General features: G+C 38.1%; 1 long non-coding RNA gene across 2 annotated transcripts in view; it reads right to left on the reverse strand.

The window, feature by feature from the left end:
- LOC139357548 (uncharacterized) overlaps window positions 1–19,585 on the reverse strand; it is a 49,361-nt gene extending 29,776 nt beyond the window's left edge. For both annotated transcript variants that reach the window (XR_011610963.1, XR_011610952.1), the window contains exon 1: window positions 19,339–19,585. This is a non-coding gene — a long non-coding RNA (uncharacterized lncRNA). The remainder of the gene's footprint in view (window positions 1–19,338) is intronic.
- Between the last annotated feature and the right edge of the window lie 1,967 nt (window positions 19,586–21,552).

Here is a 21,552-nt window from a genome sequence, read left to right on the forward strand (position 1 = left end):
ATCTTCACTTATCCTACTGTCCCTCCTTGAAACATTTGTATATGGATGAAATTTAAATGTTTTTTCGTTTGTGTGTTTTTAAGTGAACATCAGCCTTAAAAGAGCAAATCACAAAATCTCATTTGTGTGTGTGTGTTTGTGTGTGTGTGTGTGTGTGTGTGTGTGAGAGAGAGAGAGAGAGAGAGAGAGAGAAAGAGAGAGAGGAGGGAGACAGAGAAGCAATCTACATGAAATGCCACGCAGTCAATAGGCAAAGTGGGATTGACGTGAGTGATGATCTTTTATTTTCATTCACTTTACAAAAATCTTCAAATCACACTTGGAGTGTGAGATGGAAAGAAGGCGGAGCCACAAGAGAGAAAGAAAGAACAATCCTTTTTGGGGGCCAGGGAGGAGACACGGTACCAAGTTCATCAATTGTATGTGTATTTCCTTTTTCTTTTTACTTTACCTGACAGTCTTCTCTTAGTCTCTGTCTCTTCAACTGCCATCTATGAGAGCCGCACACAAAACACAGTATTGGGGGAAAGGCCCCAGCTTGCCTGTCTGGAAGACTTCTCTGACAGTGATGCAATGCCGAACAAAGGGATTGTTTGCTGGAGTAAATGGTGCAAATTCAGCTGAGTTAATAAAATAAGGCAGTGAAGGAGGTGAGTCAGGCAGGGTTGGAAAGAACTATTGGGACCAGGCTCATGCTGGGTTCTATTATAATTGCATTTGTCCTGGCTATCTGTCTTCTAGGTTAGCTCACAACCAGGTACTATTCGGTTGTCCCTGGTGGGACAGAACTGGTGAGAATTCAACCATTTCTAGTTAGAACATGGCCATTGGGGTGCCATCAGTAATCTCCCAGAAAATCAACTTCATGAGGACAGAGCCTCTGTTTTGTTACATAGAGCCTATAGTACCTTAATAAATATTTGAAAGATACTTATTAGTAACCTTAACAAATATTTGTTGAATGAAGGAAAAGAAGGGAGACCAGCAGCTGCCAGTTTGGAGAATCAAGTTTTGGCCAGCATTGTGATATCCCCAGAGACAAGACAAGAGGGCCAATAAAAACCTACCAAGGCCAATTATGAGAACACATGGGAGAGAGGTCCCGGGGTGCTGCAGAAAGAAAATGGAGAATAAAAGAAATTTGGGGGCAATCATTCCTCAGGTTTTAAGTATAAGTGAAGTCAACTCATTTGTGGATCAATTTTTTTTCTACCTTTGTCTGTATTGATTTATCACTTCTGTTAAGAGTATACCCTGAAACCTAATCACTTTACTTTCAGTAGGCTAATCCTAGATTCAGCCTAGAGGTCATTTTTAGTTACTCTTAATCACACTGTTTCTAACAAGCCAAATAATTTCTCTCCATCTTTGATGTTTATGCCGTTCAAATATTTGTAGAGCATTATCACATCTCCCATTAGTTGTTGCTGAGCTAGGCTTTAAGGATTAAGCACATTTAGATCCTTTAAACCTAGTAAATGCCTCAAATCAATCCTTCCATTACTCTAACCATTTCTGATGCTCTTCTTGAGAGCATCTTCAGAGTCTTTGTACATCACTACACCACTGAGAAATCTGTAGCTAAACTTGATATTCCCAAAAGAGCCTAACCAACATCATATCATGACACATTTTTCTTAAATCACCTGCATCAAAATATCCCAAAAATTATTTAAAATTAGATTCTTGGATCATACAATTAAACCTAGTGAATCACTGAGAGACGGGTTCAGAGATTCAAAACGGTAAATTAACAAGATATCCCAGATTATTCGTAGGCGCCTAAAACTTGAGAACCAGCTGCAGGAAGTCATAACTGAGCAATCCTCAATATAAACTTTGAATACCTTTTCTATACAGGCACGTAGGCCTGAAACTTTCAAAACATTGTACACTATTATTTATGACTGTCCCACAAATGAAGTCAGCATTGAGAAGGCAGCAAGGATCTCAGACATGCAAGAGGAGACAAATGTACCAGGTGCATTACTTGTAGTTCTTTTCTCCATTGTACTGCAATTCCCAGATAGTCTTATTTACTTCAAGTTCATAGAATTGGGTTAACCTTACCCTTGATTTATGGTACACGTTCATCATTAGTCCATATGCGGCTCTTATTTATTTATTTGTTTGCTGGCTTGCTTGTTTAAAATATAACAAACACCAGTGATCTCACTACCTAACACAGAAATTAAAATATTCACAATAACTTACACCCTCCTGTGTGATTATTTCCTTTCTGTTGTTCCTGTCTCAGTTCTTCTTACTACACAATCTACAAGTGCAAATTCTGGGACTGGCAGGGAACCTGCTGGGATATTTTATGGGATATTTTATACAGTTCTTCCTTCCCACTGAAAAGAAACATTTTGAAAAACACAGCAGTATGTAGACAGGGGATGAAATGAGGAGAAATAATAACCAACACTGACTAAGCAGTTGTTTGTTCAACAACAAATGTCCATAAAGTCCCTACTATGTGCCAGGTGCAATGCCAGGCTCTGGGGCTACAAAGATACATGGCTCCTGTCCTCAAAGAACTCACAATCAGTTGGAGAGGGAAACAAATAAATTCAGTCAAGTAGTACAGGGGTAACGAGAGAAATCTGTATGAGAAAGAAGTGAGACCCAAAGGATAGAGAGTCAGTTCCCCTGGGGAAAAAGGAAATACCAGGAAAAGATTTTGCAGAGAAGGTGACTCTGAAGCTGAGTCTTGACAGATGACTTTGAGAGAACTCTAACTACAACAGAAATTTTCGTCTCAGAAATGATACTGGAAAAAGACTGGTGTCAGTACCTTTAAATTCAAAATTTTCTCAATGTTCACTTGGTTTCCAGAACTTCACTATCATCTGTGTAGGCCTACTGACACCAGGACACATGTGATTCAGCGTCAGCAGTGCACAGTCAGCCAAATACTGTTCAGCAACCTGAGTAATATCAAAATTTCTCAGCTATTTTGGATTGCATTGGAAGAGAATATAGAGCCCACAGTTAATGTTTTTTAAAACTTTCATTATTTTTCTCCCATTTATTTTCTTCAAATGTTGGAACTTGTCTGGTACCATTCTCCTCAAAACTTTTTAAAAAACAAAACAAACAAACAAAAACCTCATCTCCTCCAGGACTGCCCACTTCAGTTATTCTATGCTTTCCACCTATCTTTCTTATTCTGTATCAAAACCCCCCAAAATCTGGCCTGACAATAGAACACCCCTCAGGGGTCAAGAAAGGCAAAGAAACTATGCAAGGAAAACTAACACCCTGCTTTTAAAGATTAAGGGATGCAAAAATCTGAGAACATTCTTTGGTTATTTTTGTCTTCAAATAATTATTACTTCCAAATATCTACTCTTTTAAAACAGTAGATTTATCAAAAATATGTATAACTGTGACTTCTAAACAACCTGCTTCCTGAGAAGCTGTAAGACTTAAAAAAAAAAGAGAGAAAACTATAGGAAGGCAGGTAAGAACCAGATTGTGGAAGGCTTTGAATCCAGGTGAAGAAATTTGTCTTTGTCCCTTTGAGCTGCTATAACAAAATATCTTAGACCGTATCATTTATAAAAAACAGAAATTTATTGTTTACAGTTTTGGAGGTTGGGAAGTACAAGATCAGGATACCAACAGATTCAGTGTCTGGTGAAGGTTCTCTCCCCACTTCATAGATGGCACTTTCTCTCTGTGTCCTCACATGGTAAGAAGGGCAAACAAGCTTCCTCAGGCCTCTTTTATAAGAGCACTAATCCTATGAATGATGAGGGTGGAGCCCTCATAACCTAATCATCTCCCAAAGACCCCATCTCCTAATTCTACCACAATGGGGATTAAGTTTCAACACATGAATTTTGGAAGGGACATAAATATTCAGTCCATAGCATTCTGATCCTGATGCCCCCAAATTGATGTCCTTCTCACATGCAAAATACATTCATTCCACCCCAGTATCCCCAGAAGTCTTAACTTATTTCAGCATCGAGTCAAAAGTCAAAAGCTCAGAGTCTTACCTAAATATCGTCTAAACCAGACCTGGGTAAAACTCAAGGTACAATTCATCCTAAGGCAAATCTCCCTCCAGGTGAACCTGTGAAATCAAACAACTACGTGTCTCCAAAATATCATAGGTATAGGATTGATATTCCTATTTCAAAGGAAAAAAATAGGAAAGAAAGAGGTAACAAGTCCCAAGTAAATCCAAAATCCAACAAGGAAAACAACATTAAATCTTAAGGCTGAAGAATAATCTTCTTTGATTCTATATCCTGCCTTCTGGGAGGGAGTGGTTGGGCCCCCAAAAGCTCCAGGCAGCCCCATCTCCATGGCTTTACTGAGCACAGCCCACACTGCATCTTTCGTGGGTTGATGTCACCTGCCTATAGTTCTCCCAGGCTTGAAATGCACCCTGGTATCTTTAGCATTCTCATTCTCGTGTCTTGGAGATGACCCTGCCTCTATGGCTCCACTAGACAATACCCTAGTGAGGGCTTTCTGTGGTTGCCCTACTACTATGGCAGTTCTCTGCCTGAACCAGCAGGCTCTATGGGGCACCCTATAAAATCTAGGTGGAGGCATCTATTATCCCACAGCTCATGCACTCTGGGCACCAATGGAGATGGCACCATGTAGATGCCACTAAAGTTTACTCTCTATGCCTTCTGGAGGAGCAGCCATAACTGCACCAGGCCTGCTGGAGCTGAACCTGGTGGGGGCCAAGGAGTACTGCACTGGAATGCATGCTGCAGAGCCTTGAGGTGGTGCTGGGCAGTAAGACCCAAGGTCTCATAGACCCCTTCCTGGAAGTCATTTTGCCCTCAACCAACTGGCACTCTGACCTGTGATGGGAGTGGCAGCCCCAATTATCTCCAAAATGCCTTCAGGGTCACACTTCCATTGTTTTGATGAATAGCACAGGGCCAATCTATACTGACCTTCTTATCCACACCCTTGGTGTTCTTGGTCCCTATTATGGTTTGAATGTGTGACCTCTCCAAATTTAAATTGAAAAGTAATCCCCATTATAGTGATATGGAAATTGGCTCAACTTCCCCAAAGAACTGATGGTTACAGTTTTTGAATAAACTTCAAAAACTGTTTTTGAATAGACTGGAGTTGACTCTCCCAGTCTTAAAGCTGGAAACTTACATTTGTCTTATCTGAGTTCCTTTCTCAAGAAACCTCAGGCCTCCCAGATAGTATCAAGGAACTGAAACTCACCAGAAGACTGCATCCAGACAATGAGACACCAGGGCCCCTCATTCATCATGATTGTGTCCTTATCCCTCAATAATTCCTATTTTCCTGCACATAACTATATTCCTTCCCCACTATATAAACCCCCAATTTTAGTCAGTTGAGAGGGAGATGGGTTTGAGGTTTGGCTCCCACCCCTCCAGCTGACATCACCCATAATATAATAAAGCCTTCTTCCCTGGCAATACTTATTGTCTCAGTGATTGGATTTCTGTGCAGTGAGCAGCCAGACCTAGACCAAATGCCCAGCATTTTGGTACTAGTATTAAAGAGGTGGGACCTTTGGGGAAATGGATTAGTGTCTTATAAAAAGGACAGAGGAAACTAGCTTCAGTCCTTTTTTAGCTCCTCTGATATTTTGCCATGTGAGGACACCTAGATGGCACCATTCATGAGGAACAAGCTTTCACCAGATGCTGAACCTGTTAGTGCCTTGATCCTGGGCATCCTACTCTTCAGAGTTATGAGAAAATAAATTTTTATTCTTTTTAAGTTACCAAGTCTCAGGTATTTTCTTATAGCCATACAAAAATGACGACAGTCCTGAACATGAGTTCCTATTTGTTACAATATAGTCAGGTGAGAATTTTCCAAGTATTTAAGTTCTGCTTCCTTTTTTATTATAAATTCTACCTTTAATTCATTTCTCCCTCCTAATTTTTTACTGTAAATAGAAAAGAAATGTTATGCCATACCTTCAACACTTTGCTAAAATATTTGTTTTACTAAATATCTTATTTCATCACTCAGAAGGTCTACCTTCCAAAAAGCATTAGGATTCACACAACTCAGCCAAGTTATTTGCCACTTTAAAACAAGAATGGCCTTTCCTCCAGTTACCAATAGCATGTTCCTCATTTACATCTGGACATCACCAAATGGTTTTTACTATCCATATTTCTATCAACCTTTTGATTACATCTACTTAGATAATCTCTAAGAAGGTTGAGTCTGCTTTAAAGCTCCCTTCTAAGCTGTCATCAGAACAATCCTTAATGCACTATTTACAGCATTTTAGGTTTTTTCTAGCATGAACTTCCAAACTCTTCTGATCTCTATCCATTACCCAATTCCAAAGTTGCTTTCACATTTTTAGGTATGTTACAGCAATACCCCATTTCTTGGTACCAATTTCTGTCTTAGTCCACGGCTGCTATAACAAAATATTTGAGAGTATGTAATTTATAAATGACATAAATATGTTGTTCATGGCTCTAGAGGTTGGGAAGTCAAAGGTCACAGTGCCAGCAGATTCACTGTCTGGTGAGGATTCTCTCTCAGCTTCAAAACTGGTGCCTTCTTGTGGCATCCTCACATGGTAGAAGAAGAAAACAAGTTCCTAGGCCTCTTTTATAAGGGCATTCATCCCATTCATGAGGGCTCCCAGAGACCCCACTTCTTAATACTGCCACATTGGGGATTCAGTTTCAACATATTAATTTTGGGGAGACACAAAATTAGACACATTTAGACCATAGCAGAGCTTACATTTTATACTTTTATCAATGGATTAATCAAAGTGTTTTTACAGAGAAACATCTTGGGAAGATGATGCATCAAAAAAATTAGAGGAGAGGGTTTGTATTAGTCTGTTTTCCCACTGACGAAAAAGAAATATCTGAGACTGGGCAATTTACAGAAGAAAGGGGTTTAATTGTACTTACAGATCCATGTGGCTGGGAACTCTCATAATCAATGTGGAAGGCAAGGAAGAGCAAGTCACATCTTGAATGGATGACAGCAGGCAAAAAGAGAGATTGGGCAGGGAGCCACCCACCCTCCTTTATGATACTGTCAAATCTTGTGAGATTTATTCACTATCACGAGAGCAGCATGGGAAAGACCTGCCCCCATGATTCAGTTATCTCCCACCAGGTCCCTCCCACAACACATGGGAATTGAAGATGAAATTTGGGTGGGGACACAGCCAAACCACATCAGAGTTGTTAGGCTACTAACAGTTTATTATTTGTCTTCCTTAGTGTTAGGTATAAATCCAAATATTTCAGGGTGAGTTCATTGCTTCTTTTCTCAAAGCACTTGAGTTTGTCACTCATTGCAAGGAGGGATGGACTACATAGCTTGTTTTGCTTCTTAACTTCCAAACCTATGTTCTACCCAACACCCATTTTACCTCCTTCCTACACTAGGAATATGCTTTTTTCCACACAAGTCAACAAACGAGGCTCCCTTTCATTGAAGACTATCTCAAAACCTATTCTTTCTACATTCAGAGTGAATAATGGACATGTACAGACTCTGCATTTTTCTTTTGTTCTTGATATTTCCATTCATTTAATGATGTCAGCTCTTCCTTTTTACATCTCCTCCACTGTTTCTTAAATGTAAATTTGCTTAACATGTTGATGCCATGTTTTAAAAATACTACTTGGCTGGTTGATAGTAAAAAGAAAAAAAAAGAAAAGAAAAGAAAAAAACCTTTTTTCTCTTGGGAATATTCATTCCAAACTTGATACCATATTGTAGCTGCTATGATCCAAATGTATCCCCTCTAAAATTCTTATACTGAAAACTGAATCCTCATTGCAACAGTGTTGGATAGTGGAACCTTTGGGGAGTTATATAGGTCATGATGTCTTACTGCTGCGGTGAAAGGGGCTTGTGAAAATGAGTTCTCTCTCTTCTGCGCCTCTGCCTTGTAAGAACACTGAAAGAAAGCTCCCACCAGATGCCAGAGCCTTGATCTTGGACTTCCCAGCATCCAGAACCATAAGAGAAAAATTTATGTTTTTTATAAATTATCTAATCTCAGGTATTCTGTTAGAGCAGCACAAAATGAACTAAGATAGTAGCCTAGCCCCAAATATATGAGATTGGCTTTTATCAAAATACAAATATAGAATTATTAAAATTGTTAAGTTTGAAGCAAAAGTGGAACTGATAATTTGAGATGGATTAGAATTCAGTCATCAATACAACAATAAGCTCTCCCTTCTGAGTGAGCTGGAGATGCTTACTTTACTTCTTCATGTGCTTTAGATGTACACCTTACTACAAGCTTCTTTTAAATCTATTGTGACAGCCTCTGTCTTTTAACTGATAAGTTTAATTCATTTGCATTAAAGTGATTACTGATAAGGAAGGAGTACTTCTGCTATTTTGCTATTTGTTTTCTATATGTTCCATATTTTTTTTGTTCCTCAATTCTTCCAATACTATCTTCTTTTGTGTTTGATTCACTTTTTTCTAGGGTACTATTTATTTTCTCCTCATTTCTTTTTTTTATATTTTCAAAGTTATTTTCTTAGTAGTTACCATGGAAATTATAACTAACATACTAAGTCTATAACAATCTAGTTTGAATTGAAACCAACTAAGCTTTAATAGAATACAAAAACTCTGTTTCTATACTTTTCTGTCTCCACCAAGTTGTTGTCACAAAATTTATACTTACATATTTCATGTCCATTAACATAGAATTTATAATTACTGTTTTATGTATGTGTCTTCTAAATTATATAGAAAACCAAAAAGAAGTTACAAACCAAAAACACAGTAATTCTAGTGTGTATGTTTACCTTTGTGGTTACCTTTGCCAGAGTTATGTCTTTCTTCATATGGCTTCTAGTTACTGTCTAGTTTCATTTTATTTTAGCCTGAAGGACTCCCGTTAGCATTTCTTGTAGGGAAAGTCCATTAGCAATGAACTTCTTCAGGTTTTGTTTATCTGGGAATATGTTAAGTTCACTTTTATTTTTGAAGAACAGTTTTGCCAGAAATAGAATTCTTTGTTAACTTTTTTCCTGCTAGCACTTTAAATATGTCATCCCACTGCCTTCTCTCCTCCAAGTTTTCTGCTGCAAAATCAGCTGTTAATCTTATTAAGGATCCCTTGTATGTGATAAATGACTTTCCTTTTGCTGCTTTCAATATTCTGTCTTTGTCTTTGTTTTTGGTTATTTACTTTCATGTGCTTAGTTAGATTTAGGTTTGTCTCTAATAAACTGACCCTATAAAAGGCTAGAAGTAAGTGGACTGACGTTTTTAGTTTGTTCATCTTTCATTCTGTAGCAAATAGCAATTCCTTTGACATACACCTGTGTTTCTTCCTTTCCACACTTTTATCAGAATGGTCCTAAATACCTGATCTTTACCAATTTTCCCCTAGACCTATAAGACAACATTTGTAAAGTATGCCAAAATTAATGTTGACCAAAAAAAGTAGTATGATTCCTTTTTATTTCAGTATTCCAGTGGTTCCTTTTGAGGATTAATGAGTTAAATCTTGCAACCTCTCTAAAGTATTAGGATATTAGATATTACTGAGAAGAGGCAAGAGCCGTATGTTAAAAATTAATTGCAGGAAACCACTTGCAGATTGTAATAACGAAACATCCCAAGTTCCAAGGGCACTGGGGACTTCAAGTAAACAAGCCCTCATTAATTTGGCTAATTAGTCACTTGCTGTATTTGCTGGTTTGTAAGCGGCACCCTTTTAAGCAGAAAATTGAGCTGTAAAGTGCTAAGAGCCATATGTGTGGTAAAGATGGTACCAGTATCCTATACTTTGGATTTCAAGGCATATCTCATACAGCCAAAAACATGTTTAGGATATTTGGACATTTCAGACTCATTCACATAACCTAAATGGACAGAGAGAAGCCTGGGGAAAACAGGCCCTGCTCTGTTGGTGACAAGAAAGAGCAATGGTTGGGAAGAAACTGAAAGAAGTCACTGTCAAATTTCTTTCTCAAAGGAAGGCCAACAGGCTTTTTCAGATAGGACCTCACACACACACAGGCAGCACCTTGTGATTGATTATTGTGGAATCAAGAGAAAGAGAAGAGACAAATTTGATCCTTGTGACTGGCAAATATACAGCTCCATATATGTCAACACCTGGGAACCTTGTCCCATAATGATAGTGGAGGAAATTACATATCTCATGAACACTGTGGTAAAGCCTACTGAACTATTCTGCCACCAAGCAGAGCCTCAGTCTAGTGAACTGAATGCTTATGTCCACCAATTACAAGGTCTTCCTTAAACTGGGCTAAAAAATACAGACAGTCCTCAATTTATAATGGTTCAGTTTACTATATTTCTATTTTATGATGGGTTTCTTGGGGTATTAAATTTTCAACCTATGATATTTTTGACCTATGATTGGTTATCAGTACACAGACCCATTATAAGTTGAGCATTATTTGTAATGGGGAGGTCTGACTTTCCGTTTCTTTCCATATCAACTTACAGTAGCATCATCAATTCCATGGCTTCCTGATTGGCAGCCGGAGACTCTGGTTCAGATAGCCATTTATATGCCAGCTCCCAGGGTGGGTCAGACCTACAGGTGGCTAATACCATTCATCATGTGTTCAATTTTATTAATTTCAATCATTGAAATTTTTCTTGAACTTGTTCTCGAGGTAATCCATTAATTAAAATTCAATTTAAACATCACTGAACACATGTTATACACAAAACCACTAAATTATAGATTAAAGAGTACAGTGATGAATAAGGTATTTTCTATTTTAAAGGGCTTAAAATTTGCCTCTGCTATGACCAGTTCACCTGCAAGACAAAGGGCATGTTACAGGTAGTCAAATACAATGGCCAATTTCTTGTCATCTAGGAAGCTGAAAGATTCTTAATTCTAGAGTTACTTTGAAATTCATGATTCCAAATGCATTAATTTAAATGATTTCTCATACAACACTCACACCTTCTGCCACCATGTTTGTCCCAGAACAGCTCTCTATCTACTTTCCAAACACAGTTCAGGTGGACCAGAGCTGCAGAGAAACTGTAGGCATAAACAGGGCTTATTTAGTTCGTGCAAAGAGCAAATGTAAATATCCCTTTCAGCAGGCAAAGAGCTAGAATATATTTTTGAGTGTTGCTAATGAGTGGAAGAAGCAAGCTGCTTTGATCATGCAGTGGTGCGAATTAGATATTTATGGGTTTCCTGTGGTGTTCGAGGTGTTGCTCCTTTCCAGTATTTTAGGAAGGAAAGCTTTGTGTTCTAAGAATAGCCTCATTGATGATTCTCCCTTGGGCACAAAAGTATTCTAATCTGGAAGTAGTAAATTTTATCTGAAGAGCCTGAATCTCTTGGGTAGTATAAAGTGTACCTTAGGCTTTGGGAGCTTTTTTAGTGTTTTTTTAAAATAGCTTTATTAAGATGTATTTCGCACACCATACAATTCACCCATTTCAAGTGTACGATGTCGTGACTTTTAATATATTTACAGATTTATGCAACTATCTCCACAGCAAATTTTAGAACATGTTCATCACCTCAAAAAGAAATCCTTTACCCTTTAACTACTACCCCTGTCTTCTCATCCCCCACCACCAAGCAACTATTAATTTACTTTCTGACTCATAGAATTCTCTGTTCTGGAAACTTCACATGAATGGAATGATATAAGTGGCCCTTTGTGATTGACTTCTTTCACTTACCATCACGTTTTCAAATTCCATCCATGTTGTAGCATGTATTAGCATTTCATTCCTTTTTATGGCCAATTCCATTGTATGGATATGCCACATCTTTTTGTTCATTTATCAGTCGATGGTCATTTGAGTTATTCCCACCCTTGGCTATTATGAATAATGCCATTTGTGTACAAGCTTTTGTTGAGACATATGCTTTCATTTCTCTTGGGTATATATACATAGAAATAGAATTGCTGGACCATTTGACATTTAAAGCAGCTGCACCATTTAACATTCCCATTTACATTCCCAGAAGGGTATGCGGATTGTTTTCCATATCCTTGCCAACATCTTGTTATTGACTTTTTAAATTCTAGCCATCTAGTGGGTATGAGAGAGTATTTCATGATTTGATTGGCATTTCTCTGATAACTAAAGATGAAGAGGATCTTTCCATTTGTTAATTGGCCATTTATATCTCTTCCTTAAAGAAACATTTATTCAACTCCTTTGCCCACTTTTTAAATTGGTTTATTTATCTATTGAATTGTAAGAGTTCTTTATATTTCTGAATACAAGCCTCTTATTGGATACATGATTTGCTAATATTTTCTCCCGTTTGGTAGGTTATTTTTTTACTTTCTTGATTGTGTCCTTTGGAGCACAAATATTTTTAAATTTAATTAAGTTTTGGAGAATCTTTGTAGCCTGGTACTTTTGACAGCCTAGCAACATGGGTCAGCTTTTGACATTACCTAGCTCCCTCACCCTCCTCTGTGAAAAGACCACCTTGGAATCCTTCCACTCATCTCCACACCACTTTCTTTTCCCCTTCAGCCTCAAGTCATAATATCCATCTTTCCATTTTTCAGACATGCAAAGCTTTTTCCTACATTTGAAACTTGACATTTGAGTCTCAGTTCCAATGTCACTTCCTCAAAGAAACCTTCCTGGGCACCCAAGCAAATTATCCCATTTCATCATTATCGCATCTCTTTAAGTTTCTTTATAACACATATCTTTATTTATTTATAGAAATATTCCATCAAAATATAAGCTACATTAGAGAAAGAATCATTTCTACTTCTTTCACTGCTATGTCCTAAGTACTTAAAATAGTGACTGCCACATAGTAGGTTCTCAATGAATATTTCCTGAGTGATCAAATGAATCCTCTAGCCCAGACATTGTGCTAGGGACTAGAAGAAATAGAGTAAATAATACTGATTGCCCAAACAGGGCTGGAATCACTTTAGAAATACACTTTGCAATTAGTGTTATGGGAGAGGTATATGGTTGTTAGCAGAAAACTTATTTGGCAAGATGAGTTAACTATTTATCTTATTAAAATAAAAATATCTTTAAAGTTATTGAGATAGATGAACAAACTTGCTCTGCAAATACTCAGAACTCCTTTAATTGACTTTATTATGCCCCCACACACATTTCATTGCATTTCACATCTGCTAACTCACCTTGCAAGGATTTTCCACATATTCACTACTAGCAGAGGGAAATGAAAGGGTCTAGCTGTACTCTTTTCCTTCACCCCTCACTATCTGATAATAGTAATAATCATCATAATAAAATAACAACAATAATGCTTTTTTCTCTCTCTCTCTATTACCTGGGGAAGAAGCAGGAAAAAGCTAGGCCCTCTCTGATCTGGTTGAAAGCACCACGGTAGTTGCCAGGCAGCTGGGTTCCAGTCCCAGCATTCCTAGAGTTAGCTGCATAAACTTAAGTCTTGTGTACTTTTTTAAAGTACTTTTTTTAAGGTTCTCTCTTCAGTGACTTTTAGTTATTAAGATGTTTCTTATCTAATTCATAAAATTTGTATGAGGATCAAATAGGGTAGATGTAAGAATGCATCCAACTCCTCCAGGACAGAGAATGTGCCATAATCAGCTCAGCAGTTTCAAGAAACACCCACATTTGATCAGGTGTTAAGATAGTTTCTAAAAGAACCCATGCTCATATACACCATGCTCTTGCTTCAATGATTTCCTCAGCCTAGGATATTCTTTCATTTTCCACCCCTACCCCACTGACTCTCTTCCATGCCTTAATGTTTGTGTAAACATCCTTTCTTTCTGATAAATGTTGGTTTTGATACTCTGCACTCTAACATCCTCAATGCTGACAGCAATGTAGGAACCAAGAGCATTAAGATTGATTGAGAATGACTGCAGATACACCCTGTAATAAAAAACACACACAACAGTCTACCACACAATGAGAAAACAATAAACAAAATGTCAGTAGTAAGTCCTTATCTACTAATAATTACCTTGGTTGTAAAAGGATAAAGTGTTCTGATCAAAATGCACAGAGTGGCTGGAATGGATTTAAAAAAAAAAAAAAAAAAAAGAGCCAACCCAATTATCTGCTGCCTACAGGAGACTCACTTTACCTATAGAGACACACAGACTGAAAATGAAGGAACAGAAAAAGATATTCTATTCAAGTAGAAGCTAAAAGAGAGCAGGAGTAAGTATACTTGTATTAATATCAGGCAAAATAGACATTAAGTCAAAAACTGTAAGGAGAGACAAAGAAGGCCATTCTCATAGAATAAGGAGTAAAATGGTGGTTACAAGAGGCTTTATTATGGGGTGTTTGCGGGGTGGGGTTAGAAAGATGTTGATGGAAGGGTACATAATTACACCTAGATAGGAGAAATTAGTTCCAGAGATCTACCATTCAGCATGGTGACTATAGTTAATACACTGTATTCTTGAAAAATGCTAAGAGAGTGGATATTGTGTTCTCACCTTAAAAAATAATAACTATGTGATGTATCACATTTGTTAGTTAACTAGATTTAGCCACTCCACAATGCATATATAAAGTCATGCACCATATAACAATGTTTTAATCAGTGATGGACCTCATATACTACAGTGGTCTCATAAGATTGTAATACCGTATTTTTACTGCATCTTTTCTATGTTTACATATGTTTCGATACAGAAATACTCACCAGTGTCTATAGTATTTAGTACAGTAACATGTTATACAGGTTTATAGCTGAGGAACAATAGGCTACATTATGTAGCCTAGGTGTGTAGTAGTTTATACCATCTGGGTTTGTGTAAGTACACTCTATCATGTCTATGCAATGACAAAATTGATAGATTTCTCAGAACATATCCTTATGACACAGAACTGTACTTCAAAATATTGTGTTATACATGATAAACACATATAATTTTATATGTCAATTCTTTAAAATTAAATATTTTTAAGAGACAGAAGTACACACATATACTCTGTAACAAACTAGGAAGAACATGTAATGTGTTTCCAAGTTTCCAAATCCTAAAGAGCTGGTGATAATTCTCAATCAGTGTGGCCACTAGGAGCTGGTCTGGCGCATTCTTCTTGCAGTCTCTGTGATGCTTCTGTCTGCCCATGCTGCTCACCTCCTCTGCCATCTGCATTAATATGCTCCCTCTTTGATTCAGAGTTTGTTTCAGAAGCTGTTAGTCTTTGCTTATGCATGTTTGCAAACCACATACAGTTGTGCAGGTTATGCACATAAAGAAGCACTGGGCAAGGGAAGGGAAAGGTGGGATTGACACCCTGCCTTCCCTTTGTCAGCCATGCCGGGAGGAAAAAAAAAATGTCTTTTTAAAACCTGTCCACCCAGAGGCAATAACATTTTGCAATTCACAGTATATAAGCCTACAGTGGCTCTCTTCTCAAAATACCCATTGAATAATTCAGTCTTTATTTAATTTCTACAGAAGACTGTATCCCTCCAAGACCCTGGATAAAGGGACTAGCTCCACGAGGCTGGCTTTGCTTCTCTCTACTCTCAATGTTTCTGGTACAGGGACCATGGTCTCCGTGTAATGTGTGCTCTCTCCTCTTAGTCAGTGTTCAGCATCCTGAAAAGGAAGCAGTTTTGAAACCTTTTGGTGAAAAGCTCATTTCTTGATAGGAATCTGCATTGAGAAGTAGGCTTTCTCCAGGATAACACTTCCTCTGTCACTCCCCTCATTGGTAGCAACTGGGGTTTATATAGTTAAATTATGTAATGCTCAACATTATATAGGCTACATATGCATTACAGCTAAAATCCAGTATCTAACAAGTAAGGCTGTGATGAATTTTGCCCCTATTTGTTTTTCTCTATTTCCTTTTCTCTGAAATGCATCTCACAATGTTGGGGTGAGTAGTAAAATAACTATATAATGTCTGACTGAATACTGAAGAGGAATAAAACCATTTGCAATGTTTTTCCAATATTTCTCTAAGATCTTAATGAAATTTTAAGTTTAAAGGAACTCAATACAATTTAAGTAATATGATATTCTACAAGGAAGTTTTCACGGAAGCCAAAAACTTCCATCATTATTAAAATTAAGTATGTTGTTATTAAAAGAAGTTTTCATAGAAGCCCCAAATTTTATCATTATTAAAATTAAATATGTTGGTATTAAAATAAGTGGGCTTCTTTTAAATGAACTGAAATGTAAAAAAATTGCTTCAAATTTTAGTCCAAGACAGCATGAAAGAAGAAGAAAATAAATGCTGAAAGGATTAATACAAGAAATGACAGAACTGTTTTGTATCTGTCATTCTTTGTGTTTTCCCCCTTCTTCTTGAAGCAAAGATACTATAACAAATAAAAGTTTAATAAGTAAAAAATACATGTTAAATGAAAAACCATGATTAACTTATTAAGGACCATTAAGTATATAATTACAAGGATTCTATTACATTAAGATACCAATTTCTTTAAAGCCAGAAATAATACCTACTGAAACTTTAATTATTTAAATGAGAAGAGAAGGAGGCATGTTATCTTCTCTGACAAAGATTAAAATCAATTTAATTGCTTCTCTGCTGCCTTGACATGATTCTTGCTGTGAGTCAAGCAACCAAAAAGGGAAATTAATACCGCAGCTGTTAATCAAGTGATATCCGTGCACTCCATTTGATTACATCAGGGAGAAAACCATTGCTACTTGGCTGACTTGTGTGTCTATACCCCTTTTTTGCTGTAGTTGGGTTAGCTATGAGAAATGCTGAGGCTGGACTTAATTTTTAGAGCCTGTGATAGCGCTAGGTGAGGCACAGCCTCAGGAAATTGCAGGTTTCTGTGTTTGAGCCCGGGTAAAGGCAGTTCTATCAAGACAGAGGTTTGTTCCAAATTAAATTCACCCTTTGGTGCCTGATTCTACTGTCCATAGTGTGAAGTACAAAGAAACACAAGGGCACTGGCGGAGCTAGAGAATGAGAAAGAATATGAAGGTGTAGCTAAGATTGATGCTTTTTTGCCCATAGAACATAACAATATATTTTTCAAGGTAGACAGCAGCAGTTTCTAGAGGTCAAATACCAACTCTCTCACTCGAATTAGGACATGCATTTGAAAGCCAGGTACAATAACAAGTGATGCACACCTCGAGGCACCCCCGCTCACATCCTCTGATTTTAAAACGAGGCTTTTGTTAAACACTAGTGCTGAATGAACATCCAGCAGCATACTTGGCAAACTAATGTATCTGATTGTAAAAAAAAAAAAAAAAAAAAAAAAAAATGGTATTCTGAAATATTTATGAGTCTGGAAATACAAACCAGTACCCTGCCTCATGATCCCTTATCAGCCCTTGTTAACTTTACAGATGATGAGAGACACTGGAATAACTGGAGTTGCCAAAACTAATAGATCTCAGGCACTTTGCACCCACATAGTTCAGTTTCATCAAGGGCCCTTTTTTCAGGAACTTTTAACTCTCCCCCTTCCTGTTTGCCGTCTCTTGTGAGAGACAGAGATGGATAAGAACAATTCTCAAACATACATACTCAGGAAGAGAAAACTCTTCTGAGAACCTTATCCTTTTACTACATAGGAAAAAACTCAAAGTAGGGATTGAGAAATTTGGTTCCTAGGGAAATGTCTTGCATTTGGGCTTTTTATATCCCTACCAGTACTATGGAAGGATCATAAGGAAAACTGCCCATCCAGACCAGTTGGAGGAAATGCTTATATATAACAGGATGCACAGACAGGCAGAAAAAGAAAATTCTGTCCTCCAAAGATAACCCAACGTTTTTTTAAATTTCAAAAATGTAATCACGGGCTCAGGTCAGCCCAAGGGATAGGTTAAGATGCCCATCAGCTTTTATTTTATCTGAGCCCAGTCCACCTATCCCCAGGACCTGTAGATGACTTTGCCTGGCTCTTTTTCATCAAATACAACTCATCCTACTATATTGGATCACCTTGCTGTTAGCCTGGCACTGTCCCTCCCCATTTCAATTTGACCAAATTGAAACAGATGCCCAGAGGCCGTGAAGATCAAGACTAGTATAACAAAATTTGGAGCCAGTTTCCAAGCTTAAATCAATATTTAACGGTAAGCCTGCTTTTATTTATTTATTTTTTGGCAGGCTTTTACTGGCAAATATCACTTTAAACTGAAAGCCAGAAGCCTTAATTATAAAGGATGCCATTCAGGCTAGATTTTGAAAAACAATAACTCATTTGACAAGACAGCCTGGTAGTTTACCGGATTTCACTCCCAGAAGAAGGCAAGGAGGAGGGTGGTGTTGTTTTCTATATCCTTCAAAGATATATTTAATTACCTCATCTTCAAGCATGCAGAGACAATTCAAATAGGGTAGAGGGAGAAGGAAATGGGGGAGTGAAATCTATTCACTGAATCCATCAAATCAAGCAAAAGCCCCATGCCCACCTGCAACATGAGAGGCAAACATTTACAAAGGTGGGGAAGGATCACCCAAAGAGCTTACACAAATGGACCCTGGCTAGAATGAGGACCAGTGAGGATGCTATTCCTGGGTGACCTTTATTTCACCTCACTGCTCTCCAACATGTGTGCTAAATCTCCTCTAGATGAGTCAAACAAAAGGACAATTGGGAAAGAAGTGACATTACATCAAAATATAAGCCTCCTTGGGCTTGCCAAGCTCAGCAAGACCTACCTAGAGATCTCACTTCTTCAGTATAATTTTTGGAATGAGTTTCAGGGACCAAAATTCTGTTTTGGCCTTACCTACTTTGAACAGTCACAGCAAAACAAAAACAGGTGATCCATGTAAGTAGTTGCTAAACATAAAAACCACAAATGCACACACAAGGTTTACAAAATGAATCCACATCCAACTTAGCAAGCACCATGTCAGAGCTAATAATTGGTCATTAATCTCAAAGAATCTATTTCAAAATGTGCAGTCGGAAATTAGCAAGCAGGAGCATATGTTCCACAACTACAGACTCTACGAGTGTATCTTGTAACACTGCCATTTACCTTCAGGAGAAATTTGCAATTTTCTAAAGAAGAAAGTTGTCAATCACTTACGTACATAGAATTTAGGGTGGGGGATTGGGAGACAGACTACAATATAGCTCACCAAGAAACAGAAGGGACTCAGAACAATCATGTAAAGGAGAAAAGAAACCAGTTTCAGTCCTCACATGGGCAGCGAGACTGTTTCTGCCCTGCCTGCCAGAACACACAATCAGGAGTGGTAGTCTTTCTAAACGTTGCCTCTTTCTGTTGTTATGGTGTTTCACAAATTCAGACAAGCCTCTAGGTATCACTCTCTTTCCTCTGTGAAGTAAAAATCCCTAAAGACTTCTTCTCCTTAAACCTTTACCATCCCCCTACCCACCCCCGCCCAGGCCTTCTAAGAGACAACACTTGCCTTCTGCTTTGCCTCCAGCTTCTGGGCAAAATAAAGTGCCTTCCATGGGATGTCTTCCAGACCGTCCTGTAGGATCTCACACCCACCTCTGAGAGCAAACCGAGGGGGGCACCCCATCTACATTGACACGAACACGATTGTAGGGCTTTAATTTTATTTCGTCGACTTCCCTTTGCAGCTTGCCTGTCTCTCCCATGTCTGCCACCCGCAGCAGGAGATTAAAAGAACAGAGGAGGTAGGAGCTCTTGTGAGAACCACGGGAATTTTGGCAGAACCTTTATGGGAACCATATGGCAGCAACTCTGAAGTACATGAAACATTTCTAAGGAGACGGCTCTATTATTCCCAAAGAATGTTTCTCATCTGTCTTGAGTGCACTGAGCACCCCTGCCAAAGGATGGGAATAATATTTTCTGAAAAGACTGTATGGATGCAGATTATATCTGACCTCAATGTATCTATTAGTAGCAGATCAGCATTATACTCCACAATCTATTAATAAAGGGAAAAGACAATATGTATGTTTCTAATATTCTCTAGCTATTCATTACCTTCCTATAACACATTTTACTCATCTTTTGTAATGAAGGGACTGGATAAGTGCCCTTCAGTTTTTTATCTTTGTAGCAGTCTCCTTTGGTCAATGGAGATCTCATTCAGAACTCCAGTACACAGAAAAGATGATGATGAATCAGATATGGTTGAAGCAAGGGGAGAAGCTCTGGCTGCTCTTTTTTGGCCTCTCCCTCACTTTTTTCTTCTTTTCCTTTCTTTTCTTTTCCTTTTCTTTCTTTTTTTTTTTTTTTTTTTTTTTTTTTTTTCAGATTTCTTTCCCAGACTATCACTCTTTGTTAACTTTAAACAGGCAGAACAAGGTGAGACATCTGTTCCCTCCGGTCCTACCAGAGCCAGATGTGCCTTGCTCTTTTGTTCAGAAACACGAGACAGTGAGTTCACACTGCCTTCAATGGGCCCACGACTTTCCAACCAGCCCTGCAGTCTAGGGAGACTCTTCACATAGCCATCCAGTGAGCAGCAGTCAGCTAATGACCAGAAGTAGTACTCCTGGAGAAGAACCAGAACACTGCCTCGGGACCGGGCAGTGGAGGAGTCCCAGGTAATGGAGGAGATGCAGACAAGGAGAAGGGATGTGAGAGTGACTGAAGAAGGTTCTTCCAGGCAGGAGAGAGTCCTGGAGATAATTTTTTTTCTACCTTAAGCCCTAGAGCTCTATAAACAAATCTAACTTCCTAGCATAGAGGGGTCACAAAGAGAAGTACCAGAAAAATCATGTGTGGTAGTATTTAGAAACAGAAATAGTAAGAAAAATAGCTGTATAGTGGTTAAATTATGGGTAGTGGAGGCAGAAAATATGCCTGCCTTGAATTCTAACCTTTTATCAACCACATAGAAAACAGATGTTAAGATTAGGAAAAAACAAACCAGCTTGGACTGGAGAAGTGAATAATTCTGTTCAGAAACACTAGGTCAGGATGAAGGAAGGTCTCTAGAATACAACTGGATATCACCACTCCCAAACCATTTTTGATTTAGGATTTTAAGAATCTCCCAGTGAAAAGAGATTGGAGCCCTCACACCACACTCATGCCTTTATATGGCGTGAATTTTTAAAAATATACTTAAGCTTCAGTTCATTCAGTTTTGGATGTGTTTGGTTTCTTTCCTAGGTAGTCTTGACTTCCTCTCTCATGAACTTTTAAGGAGTTTGTAAAGTCCTAAGCAAAAGAACAATTCAGGCACTTTCGTGGAAGTGCCCCTGGACCAAGAGGACTCAATTATTGGTCAGCTGGAGGCATGATAGTGTTCCCTAATGTGAAAGAACATAAAAGCACCTTTGAAATATGGTCACAAACATGGATGTATCTGGAGGCCGTCATCCTAAGCAAACCAATTCAGGAACAGAAAACCAAATACCACAGGTTCTCACTTACAAGTGAGAGCTAAACACTGAGTACATATGGACACAAAGTAGGGAAAAACAGACACCAGGGTCTTTTTGAGGGTGGAGAGTAGGAGGAGGGAGAGGATTGAAGAACTACCTATTGGGTACTATACTCATTACATGAGTGATTAAATAATCTGTACATCAAACCCTTGTGACAATTTACCTATATAGCAAACCTGCACATATACTGCTGAACCTAACATAAAAGTTTAAAAAATGTGATCACTAAAGACATATATGTGCTTATT

The sequence above is a fragment of the Macaca nemestrina genome, chromosome 1 (assembly GCF_043159975.1).
Source record: "Macaca nemestrina isolate mMacNem1 chromosome 1, mMacNem.hap1, whole genome shotgun sequence".
Classification (NCBI taxonomy): Eukaryota; Metazoa; Chordata; class Mammalia; order Primates; family Cercopithecidae; genus Macaca; species Macaca nemestrina.